The 21,790-nt window shown below is 31.5% G+C and overlaps 2 pseudogenes; one reads left to right on the top strand and one right to left on the bottom strand.

The window, feature by feature from the left end:
• Positions 1-8,800: 8,800 nt before the first annotated feature.
• LOC114074728 lies at positions 8,801-9,838 on the bottom strand (annotated as a pseudogene).
• Positions 9,839-18,971: 9,133 nt separating this feature from the next.
• Positions 18,972-21,472, top strand: LOC107003782 (annotated as a pseudogene).
• The last annotated feature ends 318 nt before the right edge of the window (positions 21,473-21,790 follow it).

The raw sequence follows: 21,790 nt of genomic DNA, 5'->3' as shown, positions 1-21,790 counted from the left end.
GTCTTCCTTAGAATGAATAGTAAATCATTATAAATTTCATTGTATATACCTACAAAACAGAGGTATTTATTTGTTATAAAATAATCATTGTTTAAATATATTATTAACATATATATATAATAGTTACATATATATGTATCCTTCATCTTCTTTGGGTTATTTAATATAGTTAATTCTTTTATCTGTAAATCATTACAAAAGAAATTTTTGTCAAGTTATATACATATAATTTAATTATGAAATACAACATAATCATTTGTCCGATGTCAACAATATGGTAGGAAAAAGAAAACTATATAAACCAAAACATATATGATACTTTTGAAGGTGCCTGCTGAACTCAATTTCCCAAATCTCCAATTCATAGACCAAATAAAACTAAATAGAAGCATAAATAACACTAACAAAATAAAGAACACATCTGGAGGTATACGCTAGATTTGTGCTCAATGACAATCCAACATTCCAAAAAAGAAAAATGCATATCAAAATATCTAGATCTCAATAAATAGGAAAGTTAAGCTAATTTGTCAAAAATTGTTCATAAATGGATAGAAACGCATCAATGTACATTGAAATTTTTTTATGTTATGGTGTATTTACTTGTTGGTTGTTTTCTCAATGAGGGTATGGAGCTTTATGACAACATAAACTTCTTCCTGTCTACGAAGTTTCCGGAATTTTATGTCTATGTGAACTTGAGTAAACATGCAGCAACTGGTATCCTAAGGCATAATACCTAAATAATGGATAGAATTGCTATTAGGAGCAATACATAAAAAACAACAACAACGAATATTAAGTGATTGACATTTATCTTTGTAAAGAAGGATGACCACATGGAAAATACAATATCTATCGATGATGGAAGTTCTAGAAAGACAAATCACAGTGGTCTCTTAATATTTGAAGATCAAGAAAAAATGTACAATTTGTTACAAGGGTTTAAGAGATTCTCTAGACGAGGAAAGTTAATCCATCTTAGAGCATTGAAGATAATGCCATAGGGAGGAGGTGTTTTGACATCAAAAAACTGAGACAACATACAAGAAGTATCAAATCGATGTTTGTGGAAGAACAACAAACAATAGGAACAAATGTTCGAACAACATTCTCCAAATTCCGAACATCCCAACGAATAAACATAAAATAGGGGTAACAACGTGCTATTGATAAAGAAGAAAACAAATTTACGAGATATAATTGAAACAAAAATATCACAAAAATATTATGTGTATTCCTGACAATTAATAAATACTATTAAAATATTAGTGTGAGATTCAAAATTAAAATGTAAGAGGAAAAAACTCAAATGGATAATTGGTCTTCATATACGCCAAAGTAGTATAGTAGTTGAACATGAGATGAATGAGTAGAACAATTATATTTTCAAGCTAATTATTTAAGTTAAAATAATTGACTCATATTCATTCTAACAGTCTCTCTGGCACAGTAACATTAAAAAAACTAATGTATATGAACATTATATTAGATATTAATTTAACGCAAATAGAGTTAGTATTTAATTGAAGACTTTACCTGATACATATGTATCGTGATAATAATTTTGTTATTGTCTCATTCAAATTAAAATAAATTCTTATTATCTATAGCAATTCATGTGGCTTTTGACATATTTAGTGTAGCATGGAAAAACAAACTTTATATCATTTTATAACATTATAATAGCATTCTTATACAAAAACTTGTAAATATGATTTGGGTAAGTACAAATTCAAGAACTAAATTACCATATAAAAAGTGATTTATTCACTTTAAGAGGTGTTTTTAATCTATCAAATAGTGTTTAAATGATCCCTTTCATTTCAAGACAAAAAAAGTTTCTTTAATATTATTTTTTTTCGTTCGGCCACTAATAATATAGTCAATAGTTGTATAATTATGTTTTCTGATGAGATTTTCTCAACTGATTGAATAATTAATTTTTGTGAAAGTTCAACAATACATAGTTCAAATATGACTAAGAATATGAGCAAATATCACTTATGATTACATATACTTCATGTCTTAAATGCTTGTGTCTTGTCTTTACAAAATTAATCCCCCACCATATTATAGTCATACGTTAAAGTTGTACGGAGATTAAATTAACATATATATTTAATTGGATGCATGGGATCATTATCAATTTCGTGATGTACACCTGCGGAAGAAAGTAATAACTATTTGTTATCGAGATCCTTAATAACTATCAACATAAGAATATTTATTTGGTACACATAAACTAGGTGTTTTGTATAACTTCATTGCATCTAAATAAAGGATATGAGGAAATTTAACAATAAATAGAAGGAGCATAAAGCCCAAAGAAGATTAAAAGTTGTGGAATAAGATGGGGTTGTGGATAATGTTTGAAATAATTAGTAAGACCAATTAGATAATAATCTATAAATATAATTTTTTAGAGTTAATATTTTTATTTTGATTACTTTGAGTTTCTAACTATCGACAGATACTAATCATGCAGTTGATATACCTCATCCAACAAGAATATAAATAGCAAATTAGCTTTTGAAAAGGAAAGACAAAGTGAGAAAGTGTTACCAGGCCAATTATATGGAAGTAATAAGCAAGAAACCTATAAATATATTAATTATTACACATAAAAAGACAATTAGTTAACTAATGATAAATGTAATTTCAGATAAAACAAAATCAATAAATTTATAGGGATTATATTGAAAAATATATGATGGAAGTTTAATAAAAAAAAAGTATTTTTAAGCGAAAATCTTAAATAAAGAATTTCTCAAACAAAAGGATAAAGGTGGAAAGAAATAAAAAACAAAACATGTTTATAAATCAATTAAATTCAAGAGGAAACAAAAATAACAAAACAACAGCAATGATATATTAATAGGGAAATAATAGCAGTGATCATATACATACCTGGAAAAAATATGTATGAAAAGAAGACAAATAGTGCAAGAAAAAGAAAACAACTTTGTGGACCTTTGTAGAGCGCAATTAAGAATATAATAAATTGTTAGAAAAAATTGATGGCTGGAAAAAGGAAAATTTAGTACAATGTACATTACCTTTACAGATTCACTTGTATGAGTTGAAGAGAAAACTTTTAATAATAGAGGTAATACGTTTAACATGAATAATAAAAAATAATATTATTTGGATGTTAGAAAGGACCAACTTTTACATCAAAAAGGGGTAAAAATCAAATATTGAGGGAAAAGACTAATTAGGATGCTTGTTGAAGATTGTAGTAAATAAAATATGTGGGCACATTGAGAAAACTGAATATGGAACATTGAAAGTGACCGTTGAACATCTAACAAATTCAACACCCAAAAAAACACTGCGAAAGTTTCATTCACTCACCATTTTGTTTATGTGATTTAAATATCATTATTTACTTAGATATTTCAATCTTCTGGCAATTAATATATTTAATTATATATTTTATTAATTAATATTAACTTAATTAGATATTTTATAATATTTTAAATTTTGATAAGAATAAAATGGTATTTCAACTTTTACGTTTGTGACTTCCCACTCTTAGTATTATATATGATGATATGATATGACGGGCGAGAAATGAAAATATATATAAAAGAAATGTAATACTTTTTAAAAATAAAGTTAAATTTAGTTGTCAAAAGGAAAAAAGAATATCTAATTTAAACTTTCTATTGATATTTTCATTTCTCAACTTTCCACTTAAAAACTTCCACTTATAAGTATATAATATAATATGATATAATTATTATTTAATGTTTAATATTTAATAAATTTATTTTTTAAAATTAATAATTTGATTTAGTATAAGGGTAAAACGGTAATTCAACTTTGCACTTTAGATCATCCCACTTATAATAATATATGATTTAATAAGGGAGTATGAGCCTAGTACCGAATGAACATGACAAATGAGAGTGGGGGCTTCACGTTTAGTAAAGTACGGCTTCCCACAAGAGAACCTTCACGTTTAGCAAGTTCAGGTTCCTAACATAGATGATGTCTCATGATATGAAAACCTCCACGCTAGTAAGTCAAGGTTTCTAGAAGCAATCTCCGTGTTCCATAACTACGTGCCCGAGTAGTTTATATTTTGTGAATTACACCTAGCTAGATATGTACCATTGGTAAAAACTTAGGCAAGTGTTAACGTTATCTTTTTCATGTGGGAGGAGAACACCGGATTCCATGTAGCTCACATGATCTATGTCGTTATGGCTAAGTCTCCCTAAGTAAAAAATGAACTAACATAAGATTATAGGCTCTAATATCAACTCCGGGAGAAGATTACTTAGTAAAGGTAGGATTAGGACCGCTACCTATACATTGCACAAGTAAACTTAAAGAAAGGATAAGATTAGTACTTGTATGAAAGCAAAGTTTATGTTATGTAATGTATGAATTGTACGAATACCTTGTTATGTGATTTTGCTATGTCAAGACACGAATTATGTATGTGTGTGTGAATTGCAATTATAGCTTCTAAATGGGTTTACTTAGTATACGTGGGCGTATGAGACTCCATGTGTACATTGCACGAGTAAGCTTGTGAAGGGGTTATGAGGGTGGTTTACTTATTCTATGAACTATGTGAGTTATGACAAAGAATGTAGTAAATGAAAGAGTCCTTATTTGATGCTATGAAATATGTACCTTATGGCTAGTTATAAATGAAAGTGTTATGACTTGTTGATTATGATATGACTATCTAGGATGACTTCTTGGTTACACTTGGTGGAAGTAGTATTATGGGATTCTACCTACGTATTTCACTAATGTGACATGGGAGTTGTCTTATGTGATGGTCCTCATGTGAAGTTGATGTCTATAAAGTGTTTATGACTTATGAATATATGTGGTTATGTTTATGAAACATATCTATGAAAGACTATTGTAAGGTCACCTCAAGGTGATACATTGTACTAAGTACACTTGAGAGTTTCTAAAGGAAAGAAGTAAGATAAAAAAAAGTAATGTATTGTATGCATTGAATATGTGTCAAAGTATGATAAACGGATTTATATGTTATTATGAGTAGTATACATGTCTATACGATGTATGTGAACTATATTGTCCTTATTGTGCCTATGTTCATGAAGTTCACTAAAAAGACATGTTACATGATTTCAAATGAAATGTCCTCTTTAAATGCATGTTTTTGCATGGTTGTCATACTTAGTGAATTCTTGTACTAGTATCATTCTTCTTCATCTTTTTACACAAATCGTAAGTGTTGATGACTAGAGGATGTCCCCTAAGTGAAGATCTTTGATAGATCTCCCAAGTTCAAGTAAAGGAGCCCTTATGATTAAAGGGTTGCCTATGCCAAGATGTTTCTTTCAGTTGATGTATTAGATTAGACTTATAATTTATCTTTTTAAGTGTCGTGTCCCTATTCTACTCTATTAAGTTGTATGTTAAGATGGCAAAGTGACTTAGAGTCTACTTATGTAGTTCATATATATATATATATATATATATATNAGGGGTTACGAGGGTGGTTTACTTGTGGTATGCACTAAGTGAGATATCACTAAGGTTATAGTAAAGGAAAGAGTCCTTATATGATGTTATGAAGCATGTGGCCTTATCTATAGTGATAATTGAAGGTGTTATGATTTGTTGAGTATGATGTGCCTAGTCTAGGGTGACTTCTTCTGTACACTTTGTGAAATTAGTATTATGGATGCTACCTACATATTGGACAAGTGTGAGTTGGAGGTTGTTTTAGGTGATGGTTCTTATGTGAAGCTAATGTCTTATGATGTTCTTATGACCTTATGATTTATGTGGTTGTGTTGATGAAACATTTTTATGATAGACCATCTTAGGTGACCATAAGTGACACATTGTACTAAGTGCATTTGAGAATTTCCTAAGGAAATAAGTAGGATAAAAGAGAGATATTGTGTCCATTGAATATTCCTCAAAGTATGATAAATGGCTATATGTGCTATTATGAGTAGTGCAAATGTCTATATGAATTATGTAAAATATGTCGTGGTTATTCTTCCAATGTTCATGATGTTTACCAAAAAGGCATGTTGCATGATTTCTAACTAATTGTCCTCTTTAAATGAATGTTTTTGAGTGGTTTCCATACTTAGTGAATTCATGTACTAATACAATTGTTCTTCATCTTTTTACACAAAGTGTAGGTTGTGATTGCTAGAGGATGTTTCTAAGAGGGATGAGCTTGGATAGATGATTCCGAAGTTAAAGAAAGGGATCCTTAAGATTCAAGGATTTCTTATGCCAAAGATGTTATTCAAATTATGTAATAGTCTAGATTATGTTTTATGTTGTTAAGGGTCGTGTCCCTATTCCACTCTAATGTTGTTGAGTCTAAGATGGCAAAAGAGACTTAGAGTCTACTTATGTATTTTGATATATAATATATATATATATATATATATATATATATAGAAACTGATGATTCTAGCATATGATGTGCTATGAAAAATTTTAAATTGTCTGCTATTTTTATTACGATTATGCAATGAATGATGTTCAAGCGCTTGTATAAGACCTCAGAGGTCAAGTATGCCGTGTTACTTCTAGGGGGTGCTCCTCAGTCGTGACTATTGATAACTTTAAAATGCCTACTAGTTATCAACCTCCCAAATTTCAACAATTTGATAGTAATGGAAATCCAAAACAACATGTTGCACACTTTGTGGAGACATGTAATAATGTTGGAATCTATGGGGACAATCCTGTCAAACAATTATTCCTCTCTCTAAAAGAAATTGTCTTTTATTGGTACACAAATCTCGAGCCTAATTCTATTGATAGTTAGGAGACGCTATAAAATGAATTTCTCAACCGCTTCTTTGGCACAAGGAATATAGTGAGCATGGTAGAATTCATGAATAACCGCCAAAAGAAGGATGAACCAGTTATGGATTTCATAAAATGATGGAGGAATGCGAGCCTCAATAACAACGATAGTCTTAGTGAATCTTTTGAAATCAAAATGAGTATCCAAGGAATGTATTGGGACAATCTTTACATCTTTCAAGGAATAAAATAAAATCCTTCAAAGACCTAGCTACTCGCGCTCATGATATGGAGTTCAACATATCTTCTGGAAAAGATATGCCTTTTATCCATAATCGTTGCAAAGGAAAAGACAAGATGGAACCCAAAAGATGGTGAAAATTTGTGCGAAGTTTAACAGGCTGCCGAAGAAGATTGGAGAAACCCATGATTGACTACATCTTTTATGGGATACTGCTAGAAAATCCAAGTAGAACGACGGATATTCATCATCGTACACATTGTTTCCCTTACTACATGGATACATTAAATAGAAGATCATTTGAGGGTATACTATTATGATTCTTGGGAGAGGAAAAAAAAATTCAAGCTCTGCAAGAAACACACTCAAGAGTGTGTGGATCACATCAAACTCTACTAAAACTACACTATCACATAAAGAGGATAGGATATTATTGTCCAACTATGGTAAATATTTCTTAGACTATGCTCGGAGGTGTGACACTAGGTCAAATCTACCTCAAACTGGGATGGACCATATGTTGCACATGAAGCATAATTGTAAATGGTAATTACAAGATTGCTCATGTTGATGGCGTAACGATCTGTCCTGTTAATTCCAAATTACTAAAGAGGTATTACCTTTGAAGTAAGATTATGGTCCTTAATGTATGAACCTAAACTGCATGTCACTCCTGTCAAGCAAGAGTCTAAATTGTGTAGGACACAACAAGAAAACAAAAAAGGCCACTCACTCCCCTAGAACTATGTTGTGTCTTGATCCTCTTAACAAAGGTATGTTGGCTCTTAGAATCATATTCTATGTTCAGTTGCATGAGTGTAAAAAAAAGTAAATGTTCCCACTTGATCTGTCACATGAAAGTCAAAGAGTTAAGTATTTTATTTTGTCTTTTGTTTCATCAAACTTTTAACTTGTACGAAGTATTAATTGATCAATAGAGAGGGAAAACCCTTATGACATATGAGTTTCTTTGAGAGTAGACTTGAAGTCTTTAAATTCAGACAAGTATGCGATTTGAATTCTTCAATCCTTAAAGTATACAAGTTGAAGTCTTAAAATTTTATAAAATAACCAAATTATAAGATAAGTCCTACAAGTTTGCATGTCGACGTGATTAAATCAACCAAGTTGCAAGTCAATGTCTTCGAATTCTATGAATTTACAAGTTAAGGTCCTAAAACCTGTTACGAGTTGAAGCATAAAATTAAAATAAATTCATAATTTATGTATGAATATGCAAACTTAAAAATGTAAAACTTGCACTATATTCATTATTATTGACACGCAAAATATGGAATGACTTTAAATTAATTAAAGCTTACAATCAAGAATTAAACAACGAATTCAAATCGGAGAATGCAATAAAAATGCTTTATGTGAGGAAAATAAAGGAAAGAACTTCATTACTGTATAATTGTCTAAAACATCAATCAAATGCAAAAGAAAATTAAAACAGGGAAGGACAATAAAAATCCTAATCCATGTGTAACTTGTAGTTGGTAAAAATCTGATAAGTGACCTCCAAGCACTCTCTATTATGTTCCAAACAGATGGAATATTCAGGCTTTAATAAATTCATATTTAAAAACAAGGATATTTCAAGTTTTGTAGATAAAATCCTGGCATGAATCTCTTAAACATTCTTCTTAGCAGCTTCTAAAATGGTTTCAAGTCCCTCTCGCTCTCCTTGTATAGTTTCCATCTTCCTCTTAACCTGCTTTAGTGATTTCTTGTTTGAAAAAAACATGTTTTGCCTTCTCTCCCTCCTCTACTTTACAAAATTCAAGACTCTTTGGCATTGGAAAGCAACTCTATTTTCTTATCTTCATGCGCCTTTTCAATAAACTTAGAGTGTTGTTGATCATAAGAAGCAACATGACCAAAAAGAGAATCTACCAAGATCTTCAATGGTGAAATATCTAAAAAATTTATCCCACTTATCTCCTTGAAAATGTCACAAATATCATCTTTGTAAGATGAAATATTATCTAGAGAAGTTATGTATTGTTTTCTAAAAATATCTTCCCAATGACCCAAGATGTACTTCCTTTATTGTTTGAACACAACACATTCTCCTTCAGACAGACGTAGCTCCATTAATCTTTGAAAGAACTCAAGAAAGTTCATTTGAATAAGGAGTGAACCCTTTTAATGTTTGGCCACTAGAAGTAGATGATTTCTTCTGTTCTTGCTCAGTCTTTGAAATTGATTTTGCCTTAGTTAGTGATATTGCAGTAGACTCGTTGCTAGTGGTATTTCATGCGGCGATCCTAGTGAATGTCAGGCAACGTTAAGCTACAAGTCATTTTATTTTTAAAAAATGAAAAAAAAGGAAAGGAAAGAAAACATTTTCACTCTTAATTCTCAATTATGTTGAAGGAATATCGACACTTTGGACTTCTACAACTCCTAGTTCAACAACTTCAACCCAGATGGTTCAAGCCTTTGCCTCTTTTAACACCGATCCTTGCTTCTTTTCTTGTTTCTTAAAAGGACCATTTACTATGGAAAAAGGAATTGGAGACATTTCTCTTCATCCATAGGAGTATGAACTACTTATTTCATGGATTCCTTAGAGGAGTTTAGATTCTTACTTGGAGGTTGGGGAGCAAGTGATGACATTACATTTACAAGTGACCTCTCAATATCTTGACTTTTATCTTCTAAAAGTATAACAACTTTTGACCCATCTTTCTCCACCATAAAATCAAAATTATCCTCAAGAAACATTCCACAGGATCTCTCCCACAAAAATGAATATCGGGTAGTATAAAGCTTCTTTGAAGAGGTTAAAGTAGGAGGAATATCGCAAATAGACATAGTTGCACGGGATATGCAAATCCGCCAATATCTAAGGCCTTCATTGAGAGACTCAGTACAACTATCATTTTCTAAATAGCAACAATATCTTTATGAAAACCAAATTACCAAATAAATTGGTGCAGATATGGCTCGATGACAAAGGAACCTCCCCTCCTAAATGGAAGATAATTAAAATAAAGGCTCATAAAATAAGCTATCTCCAACTCTGGTGCTTTTCCATTATCAATATAATAAGTTGGTGACGCCTACAAAAGCATGATTGCATTCAATAGAATTCATTCCCCCCAAAATGCATGTCCCTAAGAGATATGGATGTTTCCGCAGTAGATCTGAGCAATGTATTTGTTTAAGGGCACTAATCCTCACAAAAGAGATGTATAATATTGGAGTTTCGCTCATAAGTAAAAAGATAAGCAAATACACCATAACGAATACAAGCATTACTTAGAGTTTGCCCATTTTTTCTTCAAAAATCTTCTGTTCATTCCTAGTATCTCAGATCACAGTGATATACACCTTCAATTATAGTGTTGTCTTTCCAACGTAGTTCTAGAATCATACGGAGACCTAAATTTGAAAGAGTGTTCACGATGTTTGTACGATGAGGAATTGGTTTCTCAAGATACTTGACTTTGTAGGCTTTATAATATTTGTGATCGTATTTGGATGTCCAACTTGTAATATAAAGTGTGTTCCTCAATTATGGACATGCATTAACATAAAAACCAATAAAAGAATATTAGACCAAAAGCTTAGTCTCCACCATACTACCATAGGTTCTAACGATGAGATATTGGAGTTGAGAAGAAGGGCAAGTATAATCCTTGAAGAAAACTATTGTTCAAATCAAAAAGAAAAAAAATTAAAAAAGAGTGTTAATATCTATTTATGATGATGCACAAAAGAAGATAAAACCGTAAAAAAGAAGTGGTGAAGAAGGGGAGAATAATTTAAGCATTAGGGATTTTGATAAGCCTCAAGTTAAGTGATCTTCAAGGAGGGTCTGTTAAACACACCTCTCCACATCTTATGCTTAAGTATTCGGGGCCATGTAAAGCCTTGAGAGTATTATTTTTTTTCTGGAGGGGGGGGGGAGCGGACGGGACGTTAAACACAGTATTCTTGCAAAGCCTCATGTTGGTTGAGTATTTGGACCTTGTAAAGCCTCGAGAGTAGTATATTTTCATCGCGGAGACATTAAACACACTATTATTGTAAAGCGTCAAGTTGGTTAAGTATTATGAATCTTGTAAATTCTTGTTATTAGTATTTTTTTTTAAGGCGGCGATGTTAACTGCAATATTGTAGTAAGGCCTCAAGTTGGATGAGTATTCGGGACCTTGTAAAGCCTTGAGAGTAGTGTTTATTTCAAAGCAGGGATGTTAAACACGATATTGTTGAAAAGCTTCAAGTTGGTTAAGTATTTAGGAACTTATAAATCCTTGAGAGTAGTATTTTTTTCAAGGCGGGGATGTTAAATACGGTATTGTAGTAAAGTCTCAAGTTAGTGATCTTCAAGTCATGGATGTTATCAAACCTTCATGTTTTGATAAAGCTCTCCATTGTTTAGCCTCCGCCAAAAACAAATATTCTTTATGTTTGTCTCAAAAAAGGAAGACACAAAAAAAGAAGAGGAAGAAAACAAAAGAGGAATAAATCAAAAATACAAAAAGACAAAAAAAAAACCACGAAACACAATAATATGCAAAAATGGAAGAATTCAATTGTTGAAATATTGAGAATGGAAAAGACAATAATAGTAGTCTTCTATTTATAAAGGATAAGTTGGGGTGAGAAATCCTTTTCCTATGTTAAGTATGATTCCTCTTTATTGGGAATTCTATTTGAAGTACATTTAGAATTAAATCCTTCTTCTAGTTCAAATACAATTTTTTTCCGGGTAGGACAATTTCTATGATACAAAAATATGAAATTGAGTGGTATTACAATTCCTAGTTCAGTCACAATTTATTTTGCAAAGATAGTAAAAAATAAATTAAAATAAGGAGTAATATCTCTTTGCCTTCAATAGTTCTCCTTAAAGGGAAGAAAGGATAAAATCATCTCCCCTTATACTAATTAACGTTGGAAAGGTACAAATAATATAGGGGTACAGATATTTTTATATTCGACGCATGGGCCGAAAGGTGGAATTATATATTGTGTGTTCTTTATGAGGGTGAGCTTAGACAACATATTCTTACAGAAGCCCTTATCTCCAAATATTCTATTCATCCAAACGCCACTAAGATGTACCACGATATATGGGAAGTCCATTGGTGGAATGGTAGAAAAACAGTTATAGCAGATTTCGTGATTAAGTGCCCCAATTACGAACAAGTGAAGGTATAACATCAAAAACCAAGGGGTATGACTCAAGAGATTGACATTCCTACTTGTAAGTGGAAAAAGATCAATATGGATTTCATTAAGGAGCTACCTTGTACTCCTAAACAACATTACTCCATTTGGGTGATAGTTGACAAAATGACTAAGTCTTCTAACTTTTTGGTAGTCAACACTACAGATTTTGAAGAGACTGTCATGTTGCATGGGTTTCCTTTGTCTATCATCTCAGATAGCAGTCCTAAGTTTACATCTCATTTATGGCAGTCATTTAAGAAAGGTCATGGTACTCAGGTTAATCTTGGCACATCTTTTCATCCGCTGATGGATGGAAAGGCAGAACGTACCATTCATACCTTAGAGGACATGTTTATAGATTGTGTGATTAACTTTAAGGGTAATTGGGATGATACACCTTCCTCTTATAGAGTTCGCCTATACTAATAGCAACCATGACAACATTCTGATGGCCCCTTATGAAACATTATATGAACGTAGATGTAGATCAACTGTTTGTTGGTTTGAAGTAGGTGAAATAGCTTTGAGAGGACCATATTCAGTTCATTATGCTATGGATAAAGTGAAACTCATTAGAGATAGACTTAAGAAATGAGAGTCACAAGAATTCTTATACAAATGTAAGGAAAAGTGAACTAAAGTTCAAAGTTGATGATTGGATTTTCTTGAAAGTGTAATCTATGAAAGGGGTGATTAGATTTGGAAAAAAAAGAAAGCTCAATCTTAGATATCCACTCCCTTAAATGATCTTTAAAAGGGTTGGCAAAGTGTCATATGAGTTAGAGTTGGGAACAAATCTAGCAGTAGTGTATCCAGTCTTCCACATCTCGCTTTTGAAGAAGTGTGTGGGTGATCCGGCATTTGTAGTGACATCAGAGAGTGTGGCTGTGAAAAATAGTCTTTCTTATGAGGATGTACCAGTTGATATTCTTGAACGTCCGGTTAGAAGGATAACAAACAAAGAAGTCATTTTAGTCAAGGTTTTGCGGAGGAGTCAGTTCGTAGAGAAAGCTACTTGGGAAGCAGAAGTAACCACGAAAGCCATGTATCCTCACCTCTTTTCCTCTGATTCCACTCCATCTTGAGGTAATAGTTCCTGTTCAGTTTTTCATTCGTTCATGCGTAAGATCAGTCTTATTATCATGTTCCTTCAATTTATACTTTCATTTTCAGTTAGACTCTATTGCATTGACCATATTTAAAGTTTAGTGAGTATTCAATCTCAATATGTTACAAATTTTGTCATTGCATGCAGATAGCTCAATATTCAGTACCTCATGTTCAGATTATATTATGCCTTATTTTCTTTGTTCAGTTATATGTTATTTTCAGTTGTATTTTATCTTGCATGCTTAGTATCTTTCAAGTATTGATGTGTCTATTGTGCTTCATCTTCTGGTGATGTAATTTTAGGTTCTTAGTATCCAGATCACACTTACATCGGTTTCTACTTTTCAGTTCAGTGGAATCAGTAGTGAGTCCTCATTCTCCGAGGAAAATATTCATGAGTTTCTTTTCAGTATTTTTAGTCCTTTAGTTTTTGTTTATCTAGGCTTATTTGGGGCAAGTCCCAACATTTCTAGTCAGTTAAAGGCTATTTTAACACATAGATAGATCAGCTTAGTATTGAGTTAATATCTACATTGTATAAAACTCATTAGTTTTGACATATTTTAGTTATAATATAACGGTATTCACCATCATTTCATTTTGTTTATGTTTAAAGCTTCCCCATATTTTCTATCATTTTGTTTATATTTCGTATGCTCATTATCAAGCCAACTTAGTTAGCTTGGGATAACATGTGCTCCTAGGTCACGTGTCTGCGTCTAGGGGGTAGCCTCAGAACGTGACAATATGACGGGAGAAGAATTAGTGCTTCAATGAAAATACTACTCTGTTACTCTTTGATACCATTAGATAATTATAGACTTTCATAGTATCAAGGATGAAGAGATATTAGTTCAGTTAATAGAACAAGGGGCAGTCGGGTAAATACTTTTGATCTTGGATCCAATAAGAGTAAATATACTTAGTTTCGTCTAATTTGAGTAAGTTCTTTGCCTTATAAGTCCAATTTTTGTAGTTTTCCATTTTTTTTCTATTCCAACCAATTCAAATCTTCTTTACACAGTTCCAAAATTTAAATATATATTTATCGAAATTCTTTGAATTATTCATTTGAAGCGACTCATGTTTATGGTACGTGAATTTTTAAAGTTTAGCATTGAACAAAATTTTTATATGAAAGAAGGAAAAGATTAAGAAGACGAAAAGAGATGAGGATGATGGAAGGAAGAAGGAAAACAACAAATAAATAAGAAATGAAGGGAGAATAAGGAGGAAGGGAAGAAATAGAAAGGGATAAGTCATTAATGACTCAGATAAATGATCATTTTCAATAGTAATTAATGATAATTGAGTTTTTTTAGGGACAAAGTTGGAACAAATGACATTTTGTCAAATTTNGGGGGGGGGGGGGTGTTCATAACTCAATTTACCCAATTTTCTCTACATTTTAGTCGCTTTTTTGTTTTTATAATAATTTTATTCCCTTGTAAAAATATAATTTTTTGTTATTATGATTATTTATTATATGTTGATAAATAAATTTCATGAATAATTCTAAACTTTGGAGAATATAATTGTCCAAATAATTGATGAAATAAAATGTTTGAGCTAATAAATGAACATATCTATAATCAAGCTCAAACTGAACAAATGAAATAGGTCCTAATTTGCAACTTTTACTAAATTACACTTGATAAGGGAAAAATTAAAAGAATTGATCATTCTAGTATTGAACTATTCAAATTGTTCAAATTATTAGTTTACTGTGAAAAATGACTATAAAATTATTGTACTAACCAAATTTAACCTAACTATTACTTAATTATCAAAATATAATAAACTTATTAATCCTAGCCCCCCCCCCCTTACATTATTCCTTTAACTCTTTCAAATTTATATCTTTTTACACCTTGTAAAGTGTTCCTCAGATCATCTAGATGTCGATAAAGATGAATTGTTCCATAGAACTCCATGATTGTGCACTACGGAACATGTAAAAATAATGATAGTTTTTACGTATTTAGTGAAACTAACCTTTTGGATGGAATGAATGTCTATCAACGAAATATACACAAATTTATTATCATGAAAAATTTCTCTAGAAAATTTAGCCAATCATGATATAAAAGTTCTCATATCTTGCATATTTTTTAAAATTATCACCCGTTAAATTTGCAGCAAAAATTGAAAATGTATTATACGAATCAATACATCTAGAGGAGCTCATATCTAAATTTTGAAACTATTTTGGAGAGATTTGAGTTGATTGAGATTTAATTTATATAATTCATTGTATCAACGAGAACATTTCCAATATATAGTTATACATCACCTATACACAAGTCTATACTATTTGTACAATATCAATATACAATATGATATTGATAAACTCCCTCTGTCCAAATTTATGTGGCTTATTTTTATTTTTAGTCACTCCTAAAAAGAATGATACATTTATATATAAAGTGACAATTTGAATATATAATATCTTTTTATCCTTAATGATATGATTTACAGCCACACAAATTTCTATCATTCATTTTACACCACAAGTTTTAAAAGTCTTCCTTTCTTTCTTAAACTCCATGATGAGTCAAACTTTCTCACATAAATTGAGACAGAGGGAGTATTATATATACATACAATTATTTTATTGAAAATAAGTTTTATTACATGTATTACTAAGGTTAAACTACTTTTATATAGAAATAAATACTTGAATATATTTTTGGCATAAATATATTTACTTTTAATTTTATATTTAAGAAATTTTCCAATTTTGTTTTGGCAAGAAAATTGTACATGTGTCGAGTGTGAGTTAGTTGAGATTTTATGCACCAAATAAATGTCAAAACACCTTCACACCAAATACCTTTATATTTACTTTGCTGTAAAATTTGTTGTTCTCCACTCTTCACCTAAACTGTGCCAGTCTTATTCTTTCAGGAATTTCTTGAGATTCAACAATGGACGACAAACAACAAAAAATTTAGATGGACAATTAGAAGGTGAGGGTTGTCCCTTTCCCTCTCCCCCCCCCCCTCTGTTTTACCTTCGATTGTTTAGTAAATTAACTGAATTTTCTACTCAATTGAAAATTCCCATTTTTCCAATCGAGTTTCAGAATATGGGATACAAAGCATAAAAATACTTAATTAATGCTAGTGGGAACCGATAAAGTCGCCATGCATGTGCTCTAACATAATTTTTAGTCAATTTTGATGTTCCTTTGACTTCTAGTTAATGGTATCAGAGAATGTAGGGTTTAAAGTAGAATTTTATGATATCCAAGTGTATCAATATACATGATGATTAGGAAGGAAGTAGGATGTTAGGATCTAGTGGAAATGGAAATTTTACAAAGAAAGAGTGGGATGGATAAAACGGTGAAATCCTTTTTATTTAATGGAGTGGTTTATCATAAAATCCATCAATTCTTTTCTCCACAGGTTTATATCAACACTCAAACTCCATTTGGTCGATTTCTCTAAATTCTAGTGCTCTACTCCAAAATAGCTCAGGAGTTTCTACAACCATTGCTCGATAATTTATTTCTGAACTTGATCGAGAAACCACACTTTGCGTCTTACTCTTCCTATCTGCCAAATTACCTCCTAATAAAACAAATCATCCAAAACCTGGACCCTCTATGAGAGGGTGATCTTGACCAATCTCGTTTATATATCCAATGATATGATTATGGTCTTGATCATTGAAGAGTAGTCCTATACCTGACACTCATTTTATATATCCCAAAATACGAATAATTGGATCACAATGGTTATTACAAGGAAATCATAAACTATCATGCAAGACTCACAAGAAAAGGATGTAAGGTCTAGTCACTGTAATTTAACTTTCTCAGTATCCAAGTATACCTTCTATAAATTTTGAGTAGCTCCCCCAGTCCTTGCATGATTTTACAATTGGAATCTATAGAAGTGTCAATAATTCTACATCCCATCATTCTTGTCTCCTCAAAAATCTCAAAGTCACACATGTGATTCAAAATAACAACACTTAAGCTGCACTGAGCAACCTCAATACCTAAAAATACTTCAATCTGCTGAGGTCTTCATTTGTATGACAATTTTCATTGGAAAACCTCATACTCCCCTAAAAATACTTCAGTCTGCTGAGGTCTTCATTTGTATGCCAATTTTCATTGGAAAACCTCATACTCCAGCTATTATTTTTTTATTGGTAAAGGATAAGTTAATTGATATTTAATGCAATATAAATGTATAATGAGCTACCTTTCAAGGAATTCATAGTATTATTTTATTTTCACTTTATATTTATGTGTCCCGTCCCCTTTAAACAGTTTGAGGATGCACTTGTGAGCTGCTTTTACTTTCTAAACACAACAATATCAATCCCTTTGTGGCTCCCCTTTACCAATTTTTATTTTATATATAAAACTCAAGGGACATAGCTTCAAAGCCCTTCCATTAATTAATTTGTTTGTTTTCCATTTCCCTATACTTGGTCGCATGTTCTAAATATGCTAAAAATGAGGGTTGTTCCAGTAAGCCTCAGCTTTGGCCTCTTTGCATTGCCTAAAGAAACTTTAGCATCCCGTTGTGGAAATCTGAAATGGGATTTTCAGAAACAAAGTATATTTTATGTTCCCTCTAAATGAATGAATTAGTATTACTTCTTCACAATATATGTAGTGAGCACTCTAGGAACTTATAATAGGCAAATGTTCATGCTTTTATTAGTAAGCAACTCTAACAAACTGATGTTTGATTTTACGTTCCTTTTCCAACTACAAAACAGTCATAAGGAACTTCTTTTACATGATCCATTTCTCAATCAAGGAGGTTCGACTAATTCCTTTATTTTAGCTGGTAATCGGGGCAAAAGGCAAAATGCAACTTCTGAGGCTTTTGTCTGCGAATCCAAGGTGGTTATGACTTTCAAAGATATCTGCCTAGTTATTTTATTTTTTCATTAATGGATGCAACATACGCAGTAATTTTGACTATCGATATAGATATATCTACTAGGATCCATTATTTGACATGATAATGAACATGATAATTTTTGTAAAATAAATGGATCAATATTCATGACTGCTTCATTTATTTATTACTGCAAAAATATGAGGATGCATTTAAGGAGATTGGTCATAAAATTAACACCATGAATATAATGTCCAATTCTTATAGAGTTAGAAGAAAATGTTGGATGATTCAATTTTTGATATAAAAGGTATTGTTTCCTTCTTTTTAAGTTAAGTAGTTGTGCTGTAAAATGCACATGCAATTTCAAAAGGATAGTGTAGTTATTTTGTAACTTAAGTAAACTAGAATATAATGTTTTTATTATGTCTTTATGGGAAACAAACAATCAAACATTGTATGATTTTCATATCAATAGGCGTCTATAACATTTCAAGTAAATATGGACTTCGTAATTACCTTTGACCATAATATCAACCATCAACTTGTTTCAGTTACCTTAATATATTGTGCATGGGCTTAATGTGTTTATTTCCAATTCAAAAGCACTCCATATAAAATATAACATTCACTTTAACTTTTTTCTTTCCCTTTTTTCTCATATGCCTTCTCATTGTTTCTTAATTTTAATTCCTTGTGCTTGTGGTATTATAGTTGCTCTCGGTGAGATATATTCAGCAAGTGGAATTCGTTTTGAAAAATGAGTAATCTTCTAATGGCAAAATGAGATGGAGTCCATTGAAAATATCTTAAAATTGAACAGTTGCCAGCTGCCAACTTATAATGGAACTCAGATTACTCATATTTCGTACATGAGGGACGTGATAGGAATTGTTGCTTTGTTTGACAAGGTTGACGATGATAATCTTAGCAGGTTAGTTTCACATAGAATCCTGTAATTTCAGGTGTTTTCTACAAAAAATACATAAAGAAGAAAATGAAATGAGCTTTGTATGAATTAACATTCTATGCTACTCCTGTTCAAGAGATCATAACACTTTTTCACTCTTTCAAAATAAAGATTACAATATGTGGCTGCATGATGGTGAAGAATTGAGACAAAAGGATTGATATATTTTGGTCTTTGAATTTGTCATTGGAATAGTTAGAGTGATTATGGTTTTTAGGTCGCAGACTAGGTATTTGGACGTTTTCTCACTTTCTTAGGTGTTACAAAGAATTCCTATATTAGTTGGGAAATGAATGTTTGGTCTTTATAAATATGCTTTGGCAATCTTCCCCTCATGAGATAACCATAGGGGTCGAGTTTGGTGCTAGTGCCATATCTTTACAAAGAAGTAGACAGATAATGGAAGTTCACTGTACTTGCCAAAATGAATGTAAAAGTTCACTGTATTATGACTGACATTTGTATACTAATCTCTTAAATCAAGGAGTCTCTCCGACTATCTTGGGATAGAAACCATTTTAGCAGTTGTTTGCAATATTCATGACGGACTTAAAACACTGCATACATATGATATGAAAGGTCGCGTGAATAAAAGTTCTGGTCTTCATGGCATTAAAGCCTCAATTGGATTACCTTTGGATCACCGATATCTTCTAATCTTTCTTGAAACATTAAAGTTTGAGGTTAGGATGATCTCTTATTGAAAAAACATCTCATATTCTTTAGCACTTCTTTACTCCCTTATCTTTTTAATTTTCTGTTTATCATTTAGACCATACTCTTGTGAATTTATTGCTGGTGACCCTTAGAAGAGGCTTGCCATAAGGAATTCAACATACCTCAACGAGGAAATTCCTCCTTGTTTTCTTTGTTATGCTGTCAATATGATCAATATTTACACTGCCAGCTTAGATTGTGTTACCAGCACTGGTTGTGGCTTTAGAGATACCCTCTTCTATGCACTCTTATCACGTTTGTAAGTATACAAAACAAAGGAAGAAATGATGCAGACATTACCTTTTATACTTGATGGAGCCATATTATTGGACAGTGGTATCATAAAGAGTACTGGTATATTTTCTCTAGGCAAAAGGTAAAGAGGTTTGTCTTTAATAGTATGTTTATTATATTCATAATTTTTTTTCTCCCATAGTTTAACTTGCTTATTTTTAGATAAGGTTAATTTCGTATTCACAAAAAATTCCTCATCCAATTGATGATGAATTGGAAACTTATATTGCAGAGGGTAGTGGGCACACCCTCAAAAGACATACAAAATTACAAAGTTCCCTATAAAATCGACCATCTCTATGCTTCCCCCTACCAACACTAGCTTACACCATAGTTTAACTTTCTTGGAGGATAATTTAAAGAATTGATTTCGTATTAACTTGTTCCTTTTTGAGTATGAAGTAATATACTTGACCTCTAATTGTGCGCCTGAAATGGGAAGCTGGTACAATTTTTTGACCATGTTGCTTGACCTATTTGGAGTTTAGTAGTTTGACCTTTCACAAACTTCCTCTGTCAATCTGTATAGAATGGTGCATGAAAGTATGTTCTTCCATTTCTTTCACTACATCTACAACAAACCTTCTGTACGGTAGCCATTCTTACATTTGTTTGTAAGGCATTTTAATTTCAAAATGATTAACAAACCATTTGAATCTATGATAAATCATTATCCTATAGGGGCACGGGGGACAAAGAGTCAGCGACACATTAATCATGAAAGATAATCTATAATATAATTTTCTGCGATAGGAGTCGTCAGGATTTATCAGGTTTCGAGTCTAACACACATTTTAAATTTACCTGAAATGACTTTTGGTAATAATTTATATTTTATGAATTGTTTTTAATCCTATTCCTATCTTAATGTATTAGATGTGTTTAATTTTGTATGTTTATAAATTAGATTTATTTTAATTCATAGCAAACTTTATTTTTCTTGTTGATTGCATCATTATCCTCTCTACCTTTTCAAAGGTAGTAACATGGCTGCGTAACTGCACCCTCCAAGATCCACTTTGGGGATTGCACTTGATGTGATTATTATTTGTATGGCATCTCTAAATCATTTGGATTTTTTCCCGATTGTATTTTTTGTTGTAAAGAGAAGTACATATCATATTTCCAAAGAGTTCTGGAAGGTCGTATATACCTGAAAGCTATTTTGAAACAGACAAACGAATGAAGGAGTTGCAATGGGAAAGGGTAAGAATTGTGGAAGATTTACAGCGAGAGCAAACATTGCTAGCCAATGCAATGAACAAGTTTTAAATAAGGAAACAAGAGTTTCTCAAGTTTCTTTATTAAAGGTCTTCCTATCTTTCAAGGCTATATCCTTGAGACTGTCGAGTAAGACTATGCATCCTAGTCATTCATTATTAATAATAACTAGTGTTTTTGATGCCAAGAAGATAGATATAAGCTAAATCATCTCTCAGTTGATATTTGTAAAAGCTTGGGCTTTTTTTATTTGATACTCCTTGTCCTTACATCCTGATTTAATTGATTAACGATGTCATTTCATAGCTGCATATTTTACTTGCATTTTATAATGTCAGGTGAGAACTCTTCATGGATAATAGATCCTATTTTTTCCACCGAAAAACATTAAATCTTGTTCTTGCT

The sequence above is a fragment of the Solanum pennellii genome, chromosome 11 (genome assembly GCF_001406875.1).
Source record: "Solanum pennellii chromosome 11, SPENNV200".
In the NCBI taxonomy this organism is placed as follows: domain Eukaryota; kingdom Viridiplantae; phylum Streptophyta; class Magnoliopsida; order Solanales; family Solanaceae; genus Solanum; species Solanum pennellii.
This window is presented reverse-complemented; position numbering and strand designations above follow the sequence as displayed.